We start from the raw sequence: 24,810 nt of genomic DNA on the forward strand, positions 1-24,810 counted from the left end.
TTATCAACTAATAGTATTTAGGAGAATGGGATCAATATGCAAACTGTATTCATGACTCAGAAAAGGTACTTGAGATGTGCTTTGTGTAACTTTAGGAAATCCTCTAGGTACCAAAGGACCTCAATCTGTGAGAGCTGTGAAAATCTGATGAAAACAATGTTGCTATTTTTTGTTTCTCTCTTCCTTTTCTGACCCCAATAAAACCTGAATCAATATATGCTATTGATATATATATTGGACGCATCCCATAGGGCAAGGAGTTTATATTTATATTATTATTATTCAACAGCATAAAATATCTTCTCCTTTGCTTCCAACTTTCCAGGCTTTGATATCATGCCCCAACTTGAGTGTTTCATCCTACACTGACTTCAGCTTTTTATCTTTGCCAGTTAGAAGGCTAATTCTTTGAGGGCAGGGATGAGCTTTCTTTTTGTTTATATTTTTATCCCAAGTGCTTAACACATTTTATGGTACATAGCAATGCATTGCTTTGAATCACGACTCTTCTCAAGGCAAAAAAAAGAAAAAAATGCAAATTGAGGGGATGCTCAACAATTGGGGAATAACTCAAAAAAGTGTGTTATGTGTCTGTGATGGAATATTATCAATCTATGAGAAATTGAAGAGGTTTGGTGCATATCAGAAAGTTGTGGGAACCCCTTCTGTGCTGGTCAGCACAGGTCCTTCGTAAAAGAATTTACAAACCTGAAAAGTTAGATTGATAAAAAGAAGTTTATTGGCACTGAGAAGTCAGCCTTTGCTAGGAAGACTGACTTCTTTAGTGGCAAGGTCCCAAAAGAGAGATAAAGTTCCTAAAGTTAGAGATAACATCCCAACAGAGAAATAAAAGAGGGGTGTGGTCCTATTAGGGAAATAGGTGAGAAAGATAAAGAGGAGTTGACATTGAAAAGAGAATATCATCTCAGGAGGCAAAGGATGCTTGAAGGCAGCTATTGCAAGGAGAGAGAGAGAGGTTCCTTGGCATGGCATGTCTTGCTTTTTGCCCTCTGCAAGAAATGACCCCATACTTGCTCTTTTTTATAATTTGAAACTTTAGCTAGAGATTGGGTGCAGTTTGAATTGAAATCAGACTGGGATCTTCAACAATTGAATAGAAATTTCAATTGAACGAGATTACTTCTCCCAGGCCTATGTTTTTAGTAGAATGGGACAGCTTACTGGGAGTGATGGAGCCAATTTCCAGCTCAATAGAGGTCGATAGAAATCTAGGTCTCCAGTTTGGGCTAAGTAGGAGTGGTCCTGGACTCAACTACTCCCACCATGATAACAGAATGAAACTACTTTACTTGATTCCCGGGAGTGGGTCTCTCCCAGGGGATAGTTCAAATTGTTTCTCAAGCATTCCCTCCAAAATCAAAGAGAGACAATTTCAGGATTCCCTACATCAAAATGATGAGCAGAATGCTCTCAGAAAAAAAAAAAAAAAAAAAAAAAAAAAAAAAACACTGGAAAATTCCCCAGGAACTCAAGCAAAGTGAAATACTGTATACAAAGTAATATCAGTGTTCTGGGGTGACCAACTGTAAATGACTTTGCTATTTTCAGCAGTACAGTCATATCTATGACTACTCTGAAAGACTTATGATGAAAAATCCTAACCATACCCAGAGAAGGAAGTAATTGTGTCTAAAACAGATTGAAACATTCTCTCTTTTTCTCTCTTTCCTTTTAATTTAATTTTTCTTGAGGGTTTTTATTTTTTATCAGGGTGAGAGATGCATGTTTTCTTTCACAACTTGACTTTTATGGAAATGTTTTGTATAATTTCATGTATGAGTGGGGACAAGATGGAGATGCTAGAACTCAAAAAATTTAAAAATAAATTTTAAAAAATGGTTTAATATAACCGGGGAAAAATATTAAGTGAATAAAATTAGATATCAAGAGTCAACCCCACCCCTACACACACAAAAGAATATACTGGTTCTAATCTAATAAAAATAAATTGTCCATTTATGATAATGGAATTGAAATTGAGTAAAATGACAGTGTAATTTGATTTGAAATATTAAATACATATGAAAATGTAATGTTCAAAATAATCTCTAAGCCTTTCATTTCACTATTACTACTTTGGAAAGAAATAGAAAGGTTCTAGAATATCCTATTAGAATTTCAGGTGTATGGGTCATTATAAAGCAGGTAGAAGAGAATTTGGAAACAATCAAAAGCCATCAACAATTTAAATTAATTCCAATTTAGTCTGAACAAGAGGTAGACTTAATTGAGAACAATAATATCACCTTGAATGAAAAGAAATTTATAAGAACAATGGCTTTTTTTTTTAAATGAGTTGTATGAGCAGAACCATAAGATAATTAGAAAGGTAGGTTTTTTTGTGTTTTTTTTTTTTTTTTAGTGAAAAACAAGAATTTTTTTCACTGCAGTTTCATAAAAGGGAAAAAAAAATGTTTTTCCCAATAGATAAGTCTTTTGAGCTATAGTTTCTCCTAAAATTTACAGATTAATTATTTATCTACATTAACAACAGTAAGAACAATTAGCAAGAACTAATGTAAAGGTCACTCCAAATCAACTATGTCTTCTCACATTTCCAACAGATGACATAGTGAATATTTAATCATTCTCTCAACAAGCATTTGTTAAACTCATTCTTTGTGGCATGTCCTGGGTTCCATATTTGAGCGCAGTGAGATGTGTGTTAGAATATGCATAAGATAAATATAAAATATAGTACAATTAAAGGAGAAAAAATAATGAAGAAAAGGATGATTCAGTGTCTGAGCTCCTGATAACTGACAATATTCTTGGAAAAGAGGGCTATAACAAATATTGACCCTAGATGTAAGTCTTCCTTTGCAGTCCCTATTTCAATTAGATAAGATGTAGAAAATAAAATGATGGTAATAATAACTGACCTTCCACTAGCATTCCAAAGTTGAAAACTACTTTCCCATATATAATTTAATATGACTCTCACAATCTGTGTCAGGAGAAAGAGTACTAGGTTTAAGTGAGCTAGGATAGTAATATCACTAGTTAAGTTTTGACTCATGGGTGAGTTGTATTTAAGGGAGACAGCATTGTAACAAAATCATCATTCTCTCTCTTTCAGAGCCATCAATTCCAGTATTAAAACATGTTAAGATGACTGGTGATGGCCTGGGATGTAGTGGATGATCTGGGAATCTTTGATATCTGATAAAGCTGTAAGTAGTCCTCAGTGCCTGCTTCAGGCATCTTCATGGGCATTGAAACAAACCTTTCTCATCTGCCCATTTTTCTTGAGGAACTCCACAATCATGGGGTAGATATCCCTTTAACTTACCAAACAGATTATCCTCAGCCTGGTTTAGCCTGGGTTCTACCCACACAGTTTACTGAGGTGTGGGCACTGTGCATTCCATAGCTCCTTGGAAGCACAGGTGAGGGTTGGGTGGCAGGTGGTAAACAAAAGTGAATGAGCAGCTCTATAAAGTGTTCAACAAGCCCTCAAATCCAAATTGCAAGTCACTTTGGATACTCCACACCTCCCATGCATACATATAGATTTTCCTGTATATAGGTATATATATATATATATATATATATATATATATATATATATATATACATGCATGCATATATATAGTATATGCAAAGATATTCTACACTCATAGTATATGTATATATATATATATATATATGTCCCTATTCATGAAAACATTCATATATGTGTATGTGTGTGTGTGTGTGTGTGTATGTGGACAAGAACACCAATTTGGGAATCTGGATAGAATTCTTTCTTTTCAAGTGCCCCAATTAATTCTGTTCTTTATATTTGACTTGTTCTTTATTTCTTTTTAAAAGGGTTTTAATTTTTTTTTATTTTCCCCAGTTACACATAAAAAAAAAGAAACTTTTTTTTGGGGGGGTTATACATGTGCATTAATTTTTTTACATATTTCTTTATGAAATATGTTGGGAGAGAAAAATCAGAACAAAAGGGCAAAATCAAGAGAGGGAAAAAATACAGAAGGAAAAAAACAGTGAACATAGCATATGTTGATTTACATTCATTCTCCACAGCTCTTTCTAGATATCAATGGAGTTTTCCATCCAAAGTTTATTGTGATTACCTTGGATCACTGAACTGCTGAGAAGAACCAAGACTGTCTTAGTTTATCATCGCACAATATAGCTGTTACTCTGTACAATGTATTCCTGCTTCATCAGTTCATGTAAATCTAGGCCTTTCTAATATCAGCTTGCTCATCATTTCTTATAGAACAATAATATTTCATTACTTTCATATATGATAACTTATTCAGCCATTCCTTGATTGACGGACATCTGCTCATTTTCCAATTCTTTGCTATCACAAAAAGAGTTGCTACAAACGTTTTGCACATATAGATCTTTTCCCCTTCTTTTTGATTTCTTTGGGATACAGACACAGTTGTGACATTGCTGTATAAAAGGGCATGCACAGTTTTATAGCCCTTTGGGCTTAGTTTCAAATTGTTCTCCAGAGCTGTTGTATCATTTCTCAATTCCACCATAGTGCATTAATGTCCCAGTTTTCCCACATCCTCTCTAACATTTATTATTATCTTTTCCTATAATTTCAGCCAATCTGAGAGTTATAAGGTGGTACCTCAGAGATGTTTTAATTTGCATTTCTCTGATCAATAGTGATTTAAAGTATTTTTCCTATGAATATAGATGGCTTAAATTTCTTCCACTGAAAATTGTCTGTTCATATTCTTTGACTACTTATCAATTGAGATAATTTGTATAAATTAGACACAGTTTTTATATAATTTAAAAATGAGAATTTTATCAGAAACACTGGCTATAAATTTTTCCTCTTCCCACTTTATTCTTCCTTTTTAATCTTGTTTCTGTTGGTTTTGTTTCTGCAAAATCTTTTTAATTTAATGTAATCAAAGTTGCCTATTTTGTGTTTTATAATGATCTATATTTCTTTTTTGACCATAAATTCCTCCCTTCTTCAAAGATCTGATAAGTAAACTATCCCTTGCTCTTCTAATTTACTTGTGGTATCTACCTTTACAACTAAATCATCCTTTAAAACTTCACCATTTTGATGTTATTTTGATATGGGGAGTGACATATAGGTCTATGTCGAGTGTCTGACATATTATTTTCCAGTTTTCCCAGCAATTTTTGTGAAATAGTGAGTTCCCAATTAGTTTTTTCACCATTTCTTCCCAATGGGTTTTCAGATAATACCTTATTGTAGTGTTGTGCCACAGTTCCCTTTTAATGACCTGACCCAGTTTCTCTAATTGTCCTACCTCAGTTATTCTGCCTCAGGCTATAACCATTCCCTCTTAATCATTAGAATGATTGATAGAGAGATAGAATGTTTGATTAGAATGTTTCTAGATATCAATGGAGTTTTCCATCCAAAGTTTATTGTGATTACCTTGGATCACTGAACTGCTGAGAAGAACCAAGACTGTCTTAGTTTATCATCGCATAATATAGCTGTTACTCTGTACAATGTATTCCTGCTTCTGCTTGTTTCCTTCAGCATCAGTTCATGTAAATCTAGGCCTTTCTAAAATCAGCTTGCTCTTATATCTTAGATATAAGTCTTATATCTTAGACATCATTAGAATATCATGAGCCTTTCCCCATCTCTGGTACCTCTCTCCATTATGTCATCTCCATCCTAGGTGCTCCCCTCCATTAGCTCATCCCAGGTGCTTCCCTCCATTAGGTCATCCCTATCCCAAAGCCTCCCCCCATTATGTCATTGCTCTTGTCACCCTATAAAAGAATCTTTTATATTCGACATTCTTTGCTGGATTCTTGGAGACAATAGTCTCATCAGCCATGGGACCAAACCATGGATCCATTTGGTCCCAGTAAATCTCTTCCTTTCAAATAAATTATTAAATACTCTCTAATCTCTATCTTGCCTCAGTTTCTCTGACATTACAGTAGGCATTGTTCAATATATTTAGAATTCTACTTTTCCACTTTGTCATACTGTTGAATAAACATGAAGGTAAAGGGCCCTGGTCTTAGTGATTTAGGACTTGACTTCAAGTCCTGACTCTGCCCTTTACTGTCTGTAACCCTGAGCAAGTTCTGCACTGCTCTGAAACTCACCTCATTTTTAAATGAAGGGATTATACTGAACGACCTCTAAGCTATCTTCCAGCTCTACATCTAATATCTCAAGAAATGGATCTCCATTTCATCTCTTAATTTCTATGATAACTTTGGGGAAAGGAATCAAATAAGAAGTAAATTGTGAATTATTTTTAAAGTCTGTCTTAGGCTTAGCACTTATAAACTATGACTGCAGCAATATAGTTAAAACCCCCCAAAGCACATTTCGTACCCAAAAATATAGTTTAGTGAAGAAGTGTGCTGTTTCTTTATCTTTATAGCACTGACTTGGTTATCAGGTTGGCCAGGCATGAAAATTAAGCCACTAAAAATGTAAATGGGGACTTGGAGATAAAGATAAGGAAATGACAGATTTATTAAACAATTGTTTTCTTTATGTCTTTGAACAAAAGGAAGAAGATTAAAGGCACCCTGACACAAAACTATATTTTCAGCTGCAGAACAGGATGAATTAAGAAGCCAAAATGAAAGAAACATTGAAAACATCATCTATATTAATGTGTCTAAAGCAGTTGGAGCAAAGGACATATATCTATTAGTAAGAATAGTACTAAACATAGAAACAGACAAAATTTTCTAAAAAATTGTGGTCCCACTGTTTAGGACTAGAAAGTGGCAAACATTGTATTATTTTAGATAGTGCTATAATGAGTATTATAAGAATCAAGAGGAGAAAATTTCTTCTGGGAATACCACTCTGTTTACTTTCCAAGTTTAAAAAGTAAGATATTTGTAATTTAAAACAGAAAAAAAAATTATGTAATCTATGCTTAATTACATTTTCCACTGAAATTTCATATATGAATGGGCACAGTGTGTCTTTCTAAATAGATGTGGGACATGATTATTGAACTACAATTATTAAATGGAAAGACAATTCTTCAATCAAAAATTCAGATAGGTTTTGTCTGTATTGCTTCAAATATACAAATTTTTCAAAATATCTTATTGGTTGACATTGAATCTCTAAATCATTTAGGTAGTTCATCTTTGATTTTTCAACAAATATTAAATGCTTAGAAATAAATATAACTGGTTATTGTCAATGATATTAAGAAATATAAGAGACCTAGGATTATGGAAACTGAGAATCAAATAGAAACACACAGAGACAGAACTTCCACATATATACATGTGCACATGCAATAGTTTATGTTTATAGGATACATAGGATTCCAAATTTAGGTTTTGAGGAAAACTTTGAGGTCATATATGCTAATTCTTCATTTTACAGATCTGTAAACAGGGTGAGTGAAAAATAAGTGACATATATAAGGTCAACATTATTGAGTGACAATTATAATTTGAATCAATTTTGGCTTTAAATTGATTACTATTTCATTGTATCAAATTTAGTCTTTACTAAGGGAATATAATTTTCAATATCAAAATGAGAGAATGACAATTAACAGAATGATTCAGAAAAAGGAGAAAAATATGGACTATAATAATTGAGTAATGTATTTTCACCAAATTCTCTAATTTAGCCATACTGTTCTGTGTTTGAACTGTTAATTAAAGGCTTTTTCTAGAAGGAAAAGTTTAGCAGTGAAAAATAAAAATAATACCTCCTTTGTTACTGATGAACATCTTTTGATGCATGTAAGGAGGACAAGTTTAACAAGTGTGGCTAAAATATGAAGAATAAAGCATTCATATCTGATGTGAGTTTAGTATAGAAAACAAATTGTGATATAAATATAAAACCTTAGATTATCTTGTAAAAATGATCCATTCTAAATTTCTGTAAGTTTGTTTTGCTTATGCAAGGCTTTGTATCTTTTGAAACAATCTATTAATTCATTTTCCCATTCTTTTTTCTATAGTTCTAATTCCTTTTACATTCACTTATATTCATTCCCAAAGGATTCTGTCCTGGATCCCCTTCTTTTCCTCCCTCTATCTTTCTTTCCTTGATGATCCAATCAGTTCTCATGAATTTAATTATCATTTGTAAGGTGATGGTTCTCTATTTTAACTAACTTGCATCAGTATCTCTGATGGTCTCCAATTTTCCATTCCCAACTGCCCTTCTAGATATTTCAAATTGGATATCCAGTAGATTTCTTAAATTCAGCATCTTCAAAACACAATTCATTATCTTTCCAACTAAATCCTTACTACCTCATTCCTTCCTCATTACTATAGAGGGCAATATCAATCCTTCAGTCCCTCAGGCTTACAACTGAGGTTTTTACTGTTATCAATGTCTACCTCACATATATATCTATTTCCAGAGCATACCAATTTCACTTTTTAAATTTCACTCTATGCCCCCTTTCTCTTTTCTGACAACAATAAACTTTAATGGACGAAATAGAAGCAATATTTATTAAAACAAAATTAAAAGACTGAATTAATAAAGTGATGGTGATATATGTGAAGAAGAGCACATCAAGGGCCAACCAGATAGAAAAAGATATTGGATATCCAGTAGATTTCTTAAATTCAGCATCTTCAAAACACAATTCATTATCTTTCCAACTAAATCCTTACTACCTCATTCCTTCCTCATTACTATAGAGGGCAATATCAATCCTTCAGTCCCTCAGGCTTACAACTGAGGTTTTTACTGTTATCAATGTCTACCTCACATATATATCTATTTCCAGAGCATACCAATTTCACTTTTTAAATTTCACTCTATGCCCCCTTTCTCTTTTCTGACAACAATAAACTTTAATGGACGAAATAGAAGCAATATTTATTAAAACAAAATTAAAAGACTGAATTAATAAAGTGATGGTGATATATGTGAAGAAGAGCACATCAAGGGCCAACCAGATAGAAAAAGATATACATAATTATATTTTGCATTATTTTGTATCTATAACTTTATTCATATCACTATTCATACTTTATTCATATAGTTCCTCTCACCTTGGAATAGTTTTTATTTTTTCTTTTTACTTTGGACTCTTCCTTTATTAAGTCTATTCATTTAACAAGGCCCAGTTCAAATGTTATTTCTTATATAAACCTTTTCCTGACCATCCCAGTAGAAAATAATTGCATTTTTCTCTGAATTCCTATGAGGTTTTTCTTCACATTTCTTTTGGCAATTATAATTTGTTTTCTGATATTATGTCCCAATGCAGTGATAATATCCTTGATTTGCAAGTAAATTATAAAAGCATTTCAGGCAAGGTTTATAATGGTGTTTCCTGAGAAAAATTAGGGAGACATGAGAACTGCTTCTAAGTATCAAAAGGGCAGTCACATGGAAGAAGGATTAATGTTAGTTTAATTTGCCCCAAAGGGTAGAGTTAAGAGCAAAGGATGAAAGTTGAAGAGAGGCAGATTTGGAATCAATACAAAGAAAAACTTTTTAATAATGAGGTACATAAGGCTGTTTTGGGAAGTAGTGCCAAAGCTATTAATTCCTTCCACCACAAAAATGACCTTTTATTTGTGTATACATTTTCATTTTTCAATAGTATCTCTGCTCCTTGATAGCAGCGATTATGTCACTTTTGATTTTGTATTCATAGATCTAGAAGAGTATCTGGCACTTAATAAATACCAGTTAATCAATTACTTGGTTGCCAGTGTGTTTCCCTAAAATGGAAATCTTTAAGCAAAAGCTAGATTATTACCTGGTCAGATTGTTTTAGAAAGGATTCCTTTAAAAGAACATATTAAGAAAATTACTTCTGAACATCCTCTCAACTCTGAGATTATTTGATTTTAGGTCTCTGTCTCTGCTTCAGAGTCTAGTATTTCATCTTTCCCATTATGAATATTCAAGAAATCCTTTATTTATGTGGAGTTTAAAATAGTAGAATTTGAAAAGATAGAAAGAAAGGAAGCTATTTTAGGGGAAAAAGTATTACGATAACTTTTTCAGTATTCAGAAATAGCCATAGCACATTTTATGATGTGATCTATGCCCTTAAAAAAGAATTGAATGAAGACACTTTCGTTTCAATTTGTACATATGGTTTTCTAATTTAAACAATATTTCCAGATACTCAGTTGGATAATCCTCAAAAAGAGACTGCTTTATTGAAAACAATTAAAAAGCAGTCAATTAAACAATAGTTGGCAATGCAGTACCAATTTTATAGTTTTAGAAATGGAATTTATTACCTCTGGGAAGAAGGTTTATGTATTATTATTATTATTGTGGATTTTTGTGAGTAATGTTTCTTTATACAAACCCCTTGTTCATTTAAAGAAAATGTCATCAAAAGGGGGAAAAAGCAAGACATCTACTTGTAGCTGCTTCTAATATTTTATCTCCCTCTCTACTTTTTTTTTCATTTAATAAGCATTTTAAAACAACATTTTTCATTACCTTCTCACACCACAAAAAGAGGAGAGAATGTAAAAGAGAATAAAGAGAAAGAGAGGAGAAAGGAAATAAATACATTAAAATAATTTCATTAAACTGGCTTGAATGGAGAACATGAAAATAATTTCAAACAGGTAACTGGATCATATGGATTAGTGTTTCTCTCTGTCATATTACATTAGCAAGAAAAGATTAAATGATAGGCAATAATTTAATTACACAAACTTTCAAAAGAATACAAATAGAGGTACTTATCATGAAGTTCTTTAATTTTATCATCTTATAGCACTCTCAAAGGATCAAGAGTTTGTGCTTTATTTATTTTTAATTTCTCATTCAACATCTAAAGCAAGTTTCAATTCTAATAAGAGTTCAATTTAAATGACATCTCAAAAATTCAAGTGAAGATGGATGTTTAATAAGCAGTTAGGTATGTGAGTCTGAAGATTAGGAGAGAGGTCAAGTTTGAGGTAAATAAATGTGGGAGTACTGCATGTAAAAGAGACAAAATTAGCCATGAGAATTAACAAAATTCCCAAAGAATGGAATGAAGAAAGAGAAAAGAATAGAACTAACTTTTATTTCAATATGAGGTGTTTGAGATTCAGTGTCAAATGATCAGACTGATATGTGGGCAGCAAATGATGAGATTTAGGAGAATAATTGGCACCAAATATTGGGGTCATGTGAAGAATCCACAATGGCCTTTCTCTTTGGCAAAAAGTAAGTTTATTTATGAGAGGAGGTTACAGACAAAATGAAGAGGAGAAATAGACAACAGGAGTGGTAAATATGAAATAAAAATAACAATTCATAATGAAAAAGATTTCACTCCCCAGTGAAAATAATTAACCAGGAGAAAGAGAATATACCACGAGGTGGAAGTATGCCATTTAGCAGCAGGTTAAATATATAGAGGAGTTTAACATCCTGAAAGAGTCAGTTAGCTGCATCAAGGAAAAAGACACCTTGAGGCATGATGGGGCTAGGGGGAGGAATAGGGGGGTGGGGATGGGGTGGTGGGGAGGAATGAGAGAAAAGACACTATGAGGCATAGAAGAAGGGTGAGGGAAAAGACACCAATGGGCAGAATGGCATTATGGGTTAATCCAAAAAGGATTCAGCAAAAATGGCATGCTCTTTGAATTAATATTAGATTTATAGAGGAAATTTAACCCCAGGGAATTGACATCTGATTGGATATGGTAAGGTAGTGTTCCAAGACTTCAACAGAGGGTAGACCTGCAAGGTTAAGCTGATCCCTGTCAGTGCCCTTCTTTGTTTGCCTCAGAGGGTACTCTTATAAGTACTTCAGGCTTTTGTTGCCAACCTTACCTAGTGACCCCTGGACCTCTTCAAATGTAGTTGTGAAGAATTAAGATTACAAGGAATTTAGGAGAAAGTCATTGTGAAGAAATCAAATATTTGTTATTTATTTATTTTTCCAGAAATCTGGCATTAAGGGAGAAAATAACATGGAATGTTAGATTAATGAGATCAGAAAGTTGGGAGATTTTTTTTTTATTTTTATTTTTGTTTTGGTATTTGTGAGATTTGCATATAGTGCTATAAAAAGGGGGAAGAGTCCAGTAGAACAAGAAGCAAAACTGAATGAATTTGGATAAATCATTTAACTTTCTGATCCTCATTTTCCATCTTTGAACTATTGGAGAGGTGTAATAGATGATCTCCAAAGTCTCTTTTAGATGTACATGCTATGATACTATGATCTTTGACAATGCTTCCATTAGTAAAAGCTTTGAGAAGTATGGAGATGGGATGGAATCACAGGTATATAAAGTAATTAGTCTTTTCAATAAGTAGGTACACCTAATCTTCTAAATCAGGGGTCCTCAAGCTACAGCCCACGGGCCAGATGCAGCAACTGAGGAAGTTTATCCCCCTCACCCAGGGCTATGAAGTTTTTTTATTTAAAGGCCCACAAAACAAAGTTTTTGTTTTTACTATAGTCCAGTCCTCCAACAGTCTGACGGACAGTGAACTGGCCCCCTATTTAAAAAGTTTGAGAAACCCCTGTTCTAAATGATAGAGAATGACTGAGAAGTGTTGAGGATTAGAGAGGGGTTTAAGGAGCCTGCCACTTTGATCTTTTTTTAAAAGATAAATATCCATTCTCATTAATGAAGGTAAGAAAAAAGTTTAAAAAGATCTAGAAAGTTGCTGGGGGAAATCTCAGAAGTTCTATAAACATATTCACCATCTGTATTTGTCTATTTCCAAATATCAGCCATTAATCAATATATTTAAGGAAATATACTCTTCAATTCTTTCTCAGAAGCTTGAAGGCTACTGAGAATAATCTCCTTCCAAGATCATGCAGTCATATCATCAGATTTATAATTGGAAAGGACTGCAAGATATACAATTTCCTGATTCCAAAGATGAGGAAACTGAGTCTAAAAAGTCTTAAATCATCGAAAAGCCAGAGTTCATATAAGGAACTAGAGGCAAGACCAAGTAGCAACCTTTTCAGTATATACTATTCAGTCATTATCTTTAGTATGTTATTTTTTAGTTACTATGTTTCAATGTCCTCTTTGAAAGAATTCAGGCTCAAGCCATCTCCAAATCAAGTACAGGTGTTTAGTGGGGTAAAGCACAGTGAGGGTTCTTTACCTTAAGGGAGAGACAGGCCAATAGAGTAAGGTGAGGGATTATACTGAAAAGGGAGATTAAGAAAGAACAGGAGAATTGGGCAAAGCAGGAAAATTGGACAAACGGGAGTTTGTCCCAATAAGATGGGCATGGGAAAAATCCTGGTGTTTAGGTAAATCTGAAAGTGATGAAGTTTAGATTTGGGGTATCCAAATGAAATTAGAATTTCTGGTGATCAGGTAGTTAAATGAGGTCTAGTGGCAGGTTTGGGGTTCAGGATAGGTTTGGCTCCCCTGCACCCCTTTGGGATTCAGCGCAAGGGTAGGGAGTTTTGGGGACTCCCTTCTGACAGCGCAAGAAGTTCTCTGTAAAGGAATTTACAGATCCTAAAACCTAGATCAATAAAAGAGGTTTTATGGGGAATTGGATGTATAAAGTCTGGTTAGGGAAATAGGTGAGGAGAAAGAGAGGATGGGACTGGAAAATAATATTCCAGTGGGCAGATCTATGGAAAATGGAGTTTTGCACTGAGAATGCAGTTCTCACTGGGCAGAAGGTCCTGGTGGCTGAGTAAAGCACTGAGATCTATCTGCAAAGACCTTAGTTGATGGGAGCTCATTATATTGCTTGTCTTGATTGGGGTTGGGAAACCCAAGCAAATCATCAGAATGGGGGCTGGGATGGCCCAAGTTGGCTCAGATCTGATGGGGGGCTGGGACAAGCCGGGATCTCCTATTGGAATTTATTTATTTATTTATTTGCTGAGGCAATTGGGGTTAAGTGACTTACCATGTCACATAGCTAGGAAGTATTAAGTGTCTAAGACCAGATTTGAACTCAGGTCCTGCTGATTTCAGGGTTGGTGCTCTATCTATTGTACTACCTAGCTGCCCCTCCTATTGGAATTTAAAGGGGTGCTTTTGATCAGGATTTGTGAATCAAAGGTCCTGGCATTCTGGACTGATAATGCATCAGGCAGGAGGGAATCTGAAAGGAATCACAGATCAGTCTGAAAGAAATCACAAATGCAGTTTCTTTTTTTTAATTAATTATTTTTTTTATTTATTTTATAATTATAACTTTTTATTGACAGTACATATGCATGGGTAATTTTTTACAACATTATTCCTTGCACTCACTTTTATTCCGATTTCCGTTCCCTCCCTCCGCCTCCTCCCCTAGATGGCAGGCAGTCTTTATACATGTTAAATATGTCACAGTATTTCCTAGGTACAATATATGTGTGCAGAACTGAACAGTTTTCTTGTTGCACAGGAAGAATTGGATTCAGAAGATAAAAATAACCTGGGAACAAAAACAAAAATGCAAACAGTTCACACTCATTTCTCAGTGTTCCTTCTGTGGGGGTAGCTGCTTCTGTCCATCATTGATCAATTGGAACTGAATTAGATCTTCTCTTTGGAGAAGTTATCTACTTCCATCAGAATACAGTATTGTTGTTGAAGTGTATAATGATCTCCTAGTTCTGCTCATTTCACTCAGCATCAGTTCATGTAAGTCTCTCCAAGCGTCTCTGTATTCATCCTTCTGGTCATTTCTTGCTGAACAACAATATTCCATAATATTTATATACCACAATTTACCTAACCATTCTCCAATTGACGGGCATCCATTCGTTTTCCAGTTTCTAGCTACTACAAAAAGGGCTGCCACAAACAACAAATACTCTTTCTTAAAGGGACCACAACCCACTTCATTAGGACAAAATTTGTCCCAGTGAGATCAAGGAATCAGAAAGCAGTAGTAGGAGGAAAATACTAGTGCCCTGCAAAAGTCAGGTTGCTATTGCATTTGGGGGATTTTTTTTTTTTTTTTTTTTTTTTTTTTTTTTTTTTGTGGTGGCAAGGACAGAGAGAGAGAGAAAGAGAAAGAAACACAGAGAGAGACAGAGAGAGACAGAGACACACAAAAAGAGACAGAATTCCAACATTATTATAATAAGGGTTAGTTTTTGTGCTTTCAGATTTTCCAAGATTTTAAAATTTCCAGGATCCCTCAACAAGATGTTCTTTTTTCTTCTTTGTTACCATTCTATGAGTTCATTAGAACTTCATTAATATATAATGTTTTAAGGTTTCCAAATCTATATGTGCTTTCTGTAACAATTCCATGGGGTAGGTACTATTATCACCATTTTACAGATGATAAAATTGGTGCTAAGAAAAATTGTGTGATTTGCCCTAGGTACCCACATCTAAGTAACTGAGGCAGAATTCAAACCCCTCTTTCATATTCAAATTCCAGGTTTTTTTTAAAATTCACTGAAACACCTACCCTCCTACTTCTTTTTGTCTCTTTTATCTTGTATATGCTAATTCAGCACATAAGCCTTTCACTTAAGGTCTCTACCTTGAGACTCATTCATTCAATTACCACCTTACTTGCTTTATCATACGGTTTTAGCAAACACCAGTTGTGTGTGTGGTTGTGTGTGTGTGTGTGTGTGTGTGTGTGTGCGCGTGCGTGCGTGCGCACAACCGCGTTTTAGAGCTTAAGGTTCTAGCTATCTTCTAGGATCTTAATCATTTGTCTAATTTTATTGATTTTTTTTTCTTTTCAAAGACATTGATAAAATTGTTCAAATAAACTAGCATTTGGAGTTCCTAATCTTTATAGCTGGCAAGTTGCTATGCGTAAAGCATTTGCAAACTTGGAAAACTATAAACATGCCACTATTTTTGTTATCATCATTATTATTATTGTTATTAAGAACATTGATCAATAACATAAGTTTATAGCTCATTGTTTCTGGAGATTTATATTAGGTTGGTGCCAGATATTCTTTGACAAACTTTGAATATATAAATTAGTTTCAGAAATTTGTCTTTTGAAATTTCTGCTGGTAAGTTAGTGAACTACTTCCTCCCCAGGACAGAAAAATGTGGAAGCTGTTAGAGATATAGTATTTTAGAAAGAACTTAGTGTTTGAATTTAAAAGATCTGAGATTGAGGTCTGCCTCTCTGATTACCTGCATGGCTGCAGGCAAATTCCAAACTTTATGGATCTCAGTTCCTTAATTTATAAAATGAGGGGATTGGCTTACAAAATGTCTAAAATCTCTACCACATTTAAATTCAATGATTTTAAGGTAATTGGATGTTTCTCTTTGATGAAGATGACAGAATTATATTTTTGTCAACAAGTAATAGCAATTAAATTATTCCAATGCCTCTAACATCTAAGTAGAAGACTCTTAATAAGTGATTGCTGATTGATTGACTGATTACAGGAAGCCAATCTGTGAAAGGAACTCAGTTCAATTCATTTTATAAAATCAGAATATAAACCACAAAAATAGTTTTTTTATTTTTTTAAAAATAGTTTTATAAAATAAAATCCTAATATAAACAAGACAGACTTTGGAGCTCACAAGGTTTTTGCTCTAGAAAGAGCTGGAGGGATATTAAAATAATCTACAATCCCTCCATTTTACAGATGAGGAATGAAGATTACAGAATTCATGTGATTTGTAATCACACAGATGTTTAGTGACAAAGTTTAGATACAAACTCATATTCTTTGAATTTATATTAGAATTCTTCTCATTGGACCAGGTTACCCAATACATCTTTAGTTGCGTGAATTTCCTCTGTATATTCATCAGCACCTAGCAAAGACCTTAAATTTGTTGTATTGGACATAATTCCTGTCAAATTGATGAGATTAGATTCAGAGTATCAAAATGAGATTAGGGTTCCTGGTGGTCAGGAAGTTAAATGATGAATTTAATGGCAGGTTTGGGGTTCAGGGAACCAAATGAAGAGGTCTGACTCCCCTAAATCCCCTTGGGATTTGGTACTTGGGTAGGGAGTTTTGAGAACCCTCTTCTGGCAGTACAGAGGTCCTTCGTAAAGGAATTTACGAATAGGTAAAGCTAGACTGATAAAAAGAAGTTTATTATTGACATTTGCTATGCATGAATAGAAATGCTGAATTACTTAGTGGCAAAGTCGGGACAGAGAGATGTGAAGTAAGGTCCTGACAGAGAGATATAAAGTCTCATTAAGGAAATAGGTGAAGATAAAGAGAGAACAATGCTGAAAGAGAATATCCCAGTGGGCAGAGTTAGCTATGTCAAGGATGGCATATTGGCTCCTCTGCAAGGAGAGAGTTTAAGATTGGCTCTTTTATAATAGAAGCTTTTGGCTACAAGCTGAGGGCAGTTCTTTATAGGGTTGGGTACAGCTTGAGCTGAATTTGAATAGAATTGAATGAGTCTCTTTAATTCAATAGGAAGCTTAATCAATAGTGAGTGTTATCAATGGGGGTGGTACCCATCTCTCAGGATCGTTTACAGAGACCAGGATTCAAGGAGAATCTGTCCTTCAAGGAGCTTTAGAGAGTTTCGGGGCTCCCTTCAAAATGAATACAATTCAAGCCTTTATTCATAATGTTCTTATAAGGATTATATTAGAAAGTTATGTTAAAGTGCTTTACATTTGTAAATAAATAAGATATACTCAGTATAATATATGGGGAAAGAGTGTAATTTGTAATTTTTGATTTTGTAATTAAAGGAATTGTATTTGAATCCTGACTGACATTAACCATCTATTTGACTTAGGACAAATCACTAAATGTCTCTGGGTTTCACTTTTCTTGGTAGGTAAAATGAAATAGTTGAAACAGGAGATTTGTCTGCTTGCTTTCAACTCTACATCAGTGATTCTATTACAAATGCCTGAATTTTTTATGTAAATTTATCAAAAAATAAAAACAAACAAACAAACAAAACGACTGATTAGTCATGCTTACAAGTATACTCCTTTCCCTTAGAAGAGCAACTAGCATTTATTAAATGCCTCCCAGACACTATGCTAGTATATGGAACTATAAAGATATAAATGAAACAGTCAAGGATTGTCAAAAGCTTACATTCTATAAGAGGAACCAATATGCATACATGCATTAAAAATACATATAAGGTAATTTGGGCCATGGGGAAGAGTTAGGAAAAAATGGATGAGATGGTATTATCATCTGTTTCAAAAACAGTCATACCATCAAGTTTCTACACAATTTTTTTCCTGAGCAGCCAAACTTTCTTGTTCAGTGATAGAGGTCACTTGGTCCTGTCATTTACTTTTTAAGATCAGTAAGTACATAAAGCTCTGATACTGTCCCTTCCCTAACTGCAGAACTAGAAGTATAGTTACCTTTACATTATGGAACATCTCAGAAATGATAATCATTTTTTTCTCTAAACCAAGTGATTTGCTTCCTATTACTTTTCTAACATATTCTAATACCAATGCATTTACATTCTCTAAATCTTTTGTCATCATAAGGAACAATGTTATTAATAAAACTTGTCAACAGAAATTAACCAAGATACAAAACTAGCTTCCAATTATCTCAAATCTAAGGATAATCCCCAATTATAGGTAAGAGTGCTTAGGTGGTTCATAAATTATCCTTCTGTTTGAAAATCTAGTCTCTCAATATCTTGATATATCTATAAAGATCTCTCTCTCACACACATATCAATGATTAACTGATGGCAAGATTAAATAAATAAAGTTCTTTGGGAGACATTGACTATTCAGGGATTATGGTAATTCATAGACATTTTGTTTTGTTTTTGAAAGGGCGTTATTTTTGAACAACGAATGGAAATAGGCTTATTTGGAATTAATAGTTTAATACAAATATAAGAATCATAGGTTTTCGAATTCTGCAAATAGCCTAGTGTTGAGATTGAAATCGTAAGAACTAATTCAAACCTCAATCTTGACACTTACTAGTTGTATGAACTTGTATAAATTATTTAACCTTTCTGTGTCTTCAGATGATTCCTTAAAACTAAGTTGTAGGTATATGTGACAATCTCATTTATTTGACAATTTCTCACATGTGAAGTTTCCTTTGCTGACAAAATCACATATTATTTGAGTTTTCATATAACTATATTAGTTCTCTTGTATTTTCCTCCAAGAAATCTTGAAAAATACACATTTAATATTTTATCAAACTTCCAATGAAGCAAAATGTCACTTTCCATCCAAGACAATGCATTTCCTTCTTCTGTGACATGAAGGATGGAATCTTAATATATTCAAAGCTGTGTAATATAACAGTAGAAGTAAAACTATGAATATAACCCTTTAATCTAAGGAAAATTGCTATGATAATTAATCTCTATTTGCATTGAACAATTTTGACTTCCTTAAAAAATAATCTGGATATTTTAGTATGTATGTAAATTTATTGGTGTTAATATCTATGTCTTCTCATCTTGTGTGATTCTTATGACTTTCCATTAATTTTATATAGATTAAATCTAACCACTGTCTTACAGATTTTATCTCATCTTTTCAATTCCCCTTGAATAACAATTTAGCATGCAGGATGTTCCTTTGTCCTCTCTCAAACTCATGACATAATGCTACCATGTCTTTTTCTCCCTCTGTCTCTGTCTCTGTCTATCTGTCTGTCTCTTGCTGTCACACACATGTTGTAAAAGTTCTTTATTAAAATAATCTTTATTTATTTATTTATTTATTCATATTATGCCACAGTTTAAATGTGTTATTATTGTTAATAGGCTAAAGTCTATTGATGTCTACCATGAATTTTCCCCTTGCTCTTGACTTTATCTGCAATATTTGAGATTATGGTAGGCTTTAATTTAAAGCCACATATTAGCAGCAATTAAATAATAATAGAATAGCTAAGAAGAACTTTTGTAATTGTGAATAGTTTGGGATCATTGAAAGCACTCTTCATTTTTCTAAACATGATGGAATTTTACCTTCTTCTACTTAAACTCAGCCAATACTATCATGTTTATGTAATGATATTCATATATATATATATATATATATATATCCATATATATATATATATATATATTCAAATTTATAGGATAACTTGATAGACTACCCTTGATGATAAATATTCACATTGATAGGTTAACTTGATAGACTGCCCATCAAGGTCATGTAGAAGAACAATATTAAATTTTTACCCATTCTGTTTTTCCCAAATGGATGGTTAACTGAATTTCTTTCTCATTGTTATGAATTTCCCTGAGGACACTTTGTAGAGTCTTGGCTTATAATTAGTTCAATGGTATCTATAAGCAGGATTTGGAATGTCTTGATTTAAATATTTGATCCATTTTTTGTTTATTTATTTCTACTTTCAGGCTCATTTTGGATGACTTCCAAGAGACTGGAAACAAATTAAATAATCTCCCAGATTTATACTCCAGTTGATGTAACTACCCAGTGGATCATTCAATGGTTATCCTGGTAGTTAACAGCTGTACCTTAATTATGTGCATGGGAGAAGCCTTGTGTAAGGAGTGACTCCAAAGTGAAGTGAAATTTTATTTTCTTGGGGCATTTAGTCATTTCACATTAAATAAGAATTAAACAACAAAAAGGGAAAAAGAAATCATAGGCATTGTTTTACTTATATTCAAAGATAGATATGTTTAGAGTAAACTACAAAAAAAAAAATGGAAGAACTTTGATCACAAAAATAAATGACAAACAACAACTCTACTGAGTTACTCAGTGGGTGAATGGAAAGAAAATGATGGAAGGTTTTTTTTTTTTTTTTTAGTGGGTGATCAGGTTATTCCATGTATTCGGTTTTTCTTTTTTCTTTTGATCTATGGACATATCGTTTAATAACTCAGTTTCAGCTTCTTAAGCTCAGAGAGATGATAATATTTTTAAAAGGCAAATAACAATATATCATGTGTTTGTCTAATATAACTCTGAAGTTAGGTAGTTGGTTTTATTTGTATTGAGCATTCCTTGATTTCTCAGCCTCTGAAAATTGTTTTGTTGTTTTGATTTGGGTGATGGAGTATAGATTTAATACCAAGGATCAAATTTTAGACCAGTTGGTTGGGCTACAGTTATTTAGGCCTAAGTCTGCATTGCGTAATATAAAGTAAAATTGTGTATTAAATGATTTTGTGGCAAAATTTGGGGCTGTGCCTAAATTAAGAGCTATTCAGATTTAAAAGTAAACCAACAAAAACCTTTTCTTCAGAACTCTCTAGACTTACTCTTCTCAACCAAAATATTGGATTCAATGGGCTCTGAGATCTTTTTCTACTCTGTTCTTTATCTATAATTCAAGCTTCTTATAACTAAGGAGACATGACCCTACAACTGTGAACTACTTTACCTTTGATGTTAAAGGCTGCTTTTAAATATAGGTCTAGTTTGACAAAAATTGTGCATTCTGATAACAATTCTGAAAAGCACCAAACTATCTTCATTTCTTTTTTTTTTTTTTAACCAATTAAAAGATCCATATACCAGCATTTGCACAAGTACGATATAACACTTTAAACTTTCAGACAGCACATTCCTTGAAAATTCTGTTAGTCATTTTTGACTGCACTTCCCATGACTAAAACTAGTTTAAGCACTAAATTTTCATTAATCATTGATATTTACCTCTTGTACATATTATAACATTGATTAGTTTTGTTTAGTTTGACAAAAATTTACAGAAGTAAAAAAAAAAAAATATTGTATTTGGCATAGTAATTTATTTTTTTATTTTATTAATTTTTACACACATTGTTTTATGAATCATGTTGAGAGAGAAAACATCAGAGAAAAGAGAAAAATCGTGGGAGAGATGAAAAAAAGTGAACATAATATGAGTTGATTTACATTCACTCTCCTTAGGGTTTTTTTTTTTTTTTTCTGGATATAAATGGCATTTTTTGTACTATTGGGATTGCTTGGATTACTGAACCACTGAGAAATATCCATTTCTTTCATAGTTCATAATCACACATTCTTCTTTACAATATATTTCTAGTTCTGCTTGTTTCACTCAGCACCAGTTCATGCAAATCTTTCAAGGCCTTTGTAAAATCATCATAGTTCCAGATTGCTCTCCAGAATGGTTGGATCATTTCACAACTCCACCAACAATGCAATAGTGTCCCATTTTTTCCACCTCCCCTCCTACATTTATCATAATCTTTTCCTCTCATTTTACTCAATCTGAGAGATGTGAGGTGATATCTCAGAATTGTTTTAATTTCCAATTCTGTAATCCATAGTGATTTAGAGAATTTTTTTTTCATATAACTATAGATGTCTTTGATTTCTTCATCTGAAAATTGTCTGCTTATATCATTTGACCAATTATCAATTGGGGAATAACGTATGTTCTTATAAATTTGATACAATTCTTTATATACTTTAGAAACAGACCTTTATCAGAAATACTGACTATAAAGATTTTTTTTTCTCAGTTTTGTACTTCCCTTTTAATCGTGTTTCTGTTGGGTTTGTTTGTGTAAAACATTTTCAGTTTAATGAATCAAAAATGTAGCCTTTCATAATGTTATCTAGCCTTCTATGGTCATTAATTCCTCACTTCTCCAAAGATCTGATAGGTAAATTATTCCTTATTTTCCTAATTTTTTTTAATATTATCATCCTTTATGCTCAAATCATGTATCTGTTTTTATCTTATTTTGGTATGGGAGTGTGAGGTGTAAGTCTATGCTGAGATTCTGACATATTTTTCAGTTGTCCCAGAAATTTTTGTCAAATACTGGTTCTTACTCCAGAAATTGGAGTTTATCAAATACTAGATTGCTGTAGGCCTTAATTATTGTGTCATGTGTATCTAATCTATTCCATTGTTCCACCACTCTATTTCTCAGCCAGTACCAAATGGTTTTGATGACTGCTTTTATAATATAATTTTAAGTTTGGTACTGCTAGACCACCGTTTGTTGTATTTATTTTCATTAATTCCCTTGATATTCTTGACCTTTTGTTCTTCCCAGTGAATTTTATTATTATTTTTCTAGGTATATAAAATAATGTTTTGGCAGGTTCATTGGTATGACACTGACCAAGTAGACCAATTTAGGCAGAATTGCCATGGCCTAGCCATGAGCAATTGACATTCTTCCAATTATTTAGATTTGACTTTATTTGTGTGAGAAGTATTTTGTAATTGTGTTTATATAGTTCTTGAGTTTGTCTTGGCAGGTAGACCCCCAAGTGTTTTATTTGGTCTACAGTAAATTTAAATGGAATTTCTCTATCTCTTGCTGATGGTCTTTGATAGAAATATATAGAAATGGTGATGATTTGTGTGAGCTTATTTTATATCCTTCAACTTTGCTAAAGCTGTGACTAATTTCCAGAAGATTTAAAACCCATTTTATCTATAATTAGTAAATTAGAATTGTAAAATATAGAGGATTTTTGAAGGCTTTCCAAGGTAATTACACAACTTAGAAAATAAAAGTCCTGCCAGTTAAAGGAACGTTAATATTTGCTCTTCAAATTTTCTAGATGACTTAGTTTGGAAACACCTCAGAGAATGCTTCCAGTGTAACTTGTCACAGTTTTGTTCATTGTGATTTTGCCTCAGCTATCAAGTTCTCTGTCATCCAAATGATTACATATATTTCAGTTTACCTCAATCAGATTCAGACATACTGCTTTTGTTATTTGCTTTTTGATGTTATTGATAGTTGGTATTTGAACCCAAGTCATGTCTCTTTAACTAGAACAATGTTCTACATACTTTTTTGGGCTATTCTCCAATCAATTAAAAATGTTAATAGTACCTTCAATATATGTCTATTCATTTATTCATAAATTATACATGCCTATGAATATATGTGTACTATAGATCCAATGTGCATATTTTCACTTTTTTTATAAATTATATGTATATGTTACTTTGAAGTCTATTCTGTCCAAAAGATGGGATAGGTGGACTCTTACTCACCAACTATTAACCAGGACTCTGGTGCTCACCTTGTTAAGACCACCTGATATAGTCCAAAGATTACTTAGAGGGCAGTCTGTAGGCAGGGTAGAATCAAAAAGGGACTGTTTTCTTCTTATATAAAGCTTTTATTTATGCATGGGTAATTTTACAGCATTGACAATTGCCAAACCTTTTGTTCCAATTTTTCCCCTCCTTCTCCCCATCCCCTCCCCGCAATGGCAGGTTGACCAATACATGTTAGATATGTTAAAGTATAAATTAAATACAATATAAGTATACATGTCCTAACAGTTATTTTGCTGTACAAAAACGAGTCAGTCTTTGAAATAGTGTACTATTATCCTCTGAAGGAAATCAAAAATGCAGGCAGACAAAAATATAGGGATTGGGAATTCTATGTAATGGTTCATAGTCATCTCCCAGAATTCTTTCCCTGGGTGTAGCTGGTTCAATTCATTACTGTTCCATTGGAACTGATTTGGTACATCTCATTGCTGGACATGGCTACGTCCATCAGAATTGATCATCTTATAGTATTGTTGTTGAAGTATATAATGATCTCCTGGTCCTGCACATCTCACTCAGCATCAGTTCATGTAAGTCTCTCCAGGCCTTTCTGAAATCATCCTGCTGGTCATTTCTTACTGAACAATAATATTCCATAATATTCATATACCACAATTTATTCAGCCATTCTCCAGTTGAAAATAGATTTAGAAATCTGGGTTATTGGCTTTTGAAAATATGTGAAAAAGACCAATATTTTTTACGAAATTCAAAAACCCAGTAATTCCCAAAATAAAAAATTGAAAGAATTCATAACACTTTAAAAAAAATAAAAATCCAAAGAATATTGTCAAAATTTAAATTCAATTTTTAAAAAAATTTTAAAAAAAAAACATTTAAAAGAGGTGACTAAATCACCAAATATGGGCCTCTTTATTAAAAAAACCGGAAAAATTTTTCAAAACAAGAACGGGTGAGCCAAGTAAATCCCAAAAATGTT

This window comes from Sarcophilus harrisii, chromosome 6 (genome assembly GCF_902635505.1).
Source record: "Sarcophilus harrisii chromosome 6, mSarHar1.11, whole genome shotgun sequence".
Classification (NCBI taxonomy): domain Eukaryota; kingdom Metazoa; phylum Chordata; class Mammalia; order Dasyuromorphia; family Dasyuridae; genus Sarcophilus; species Sarcophilus harrisii.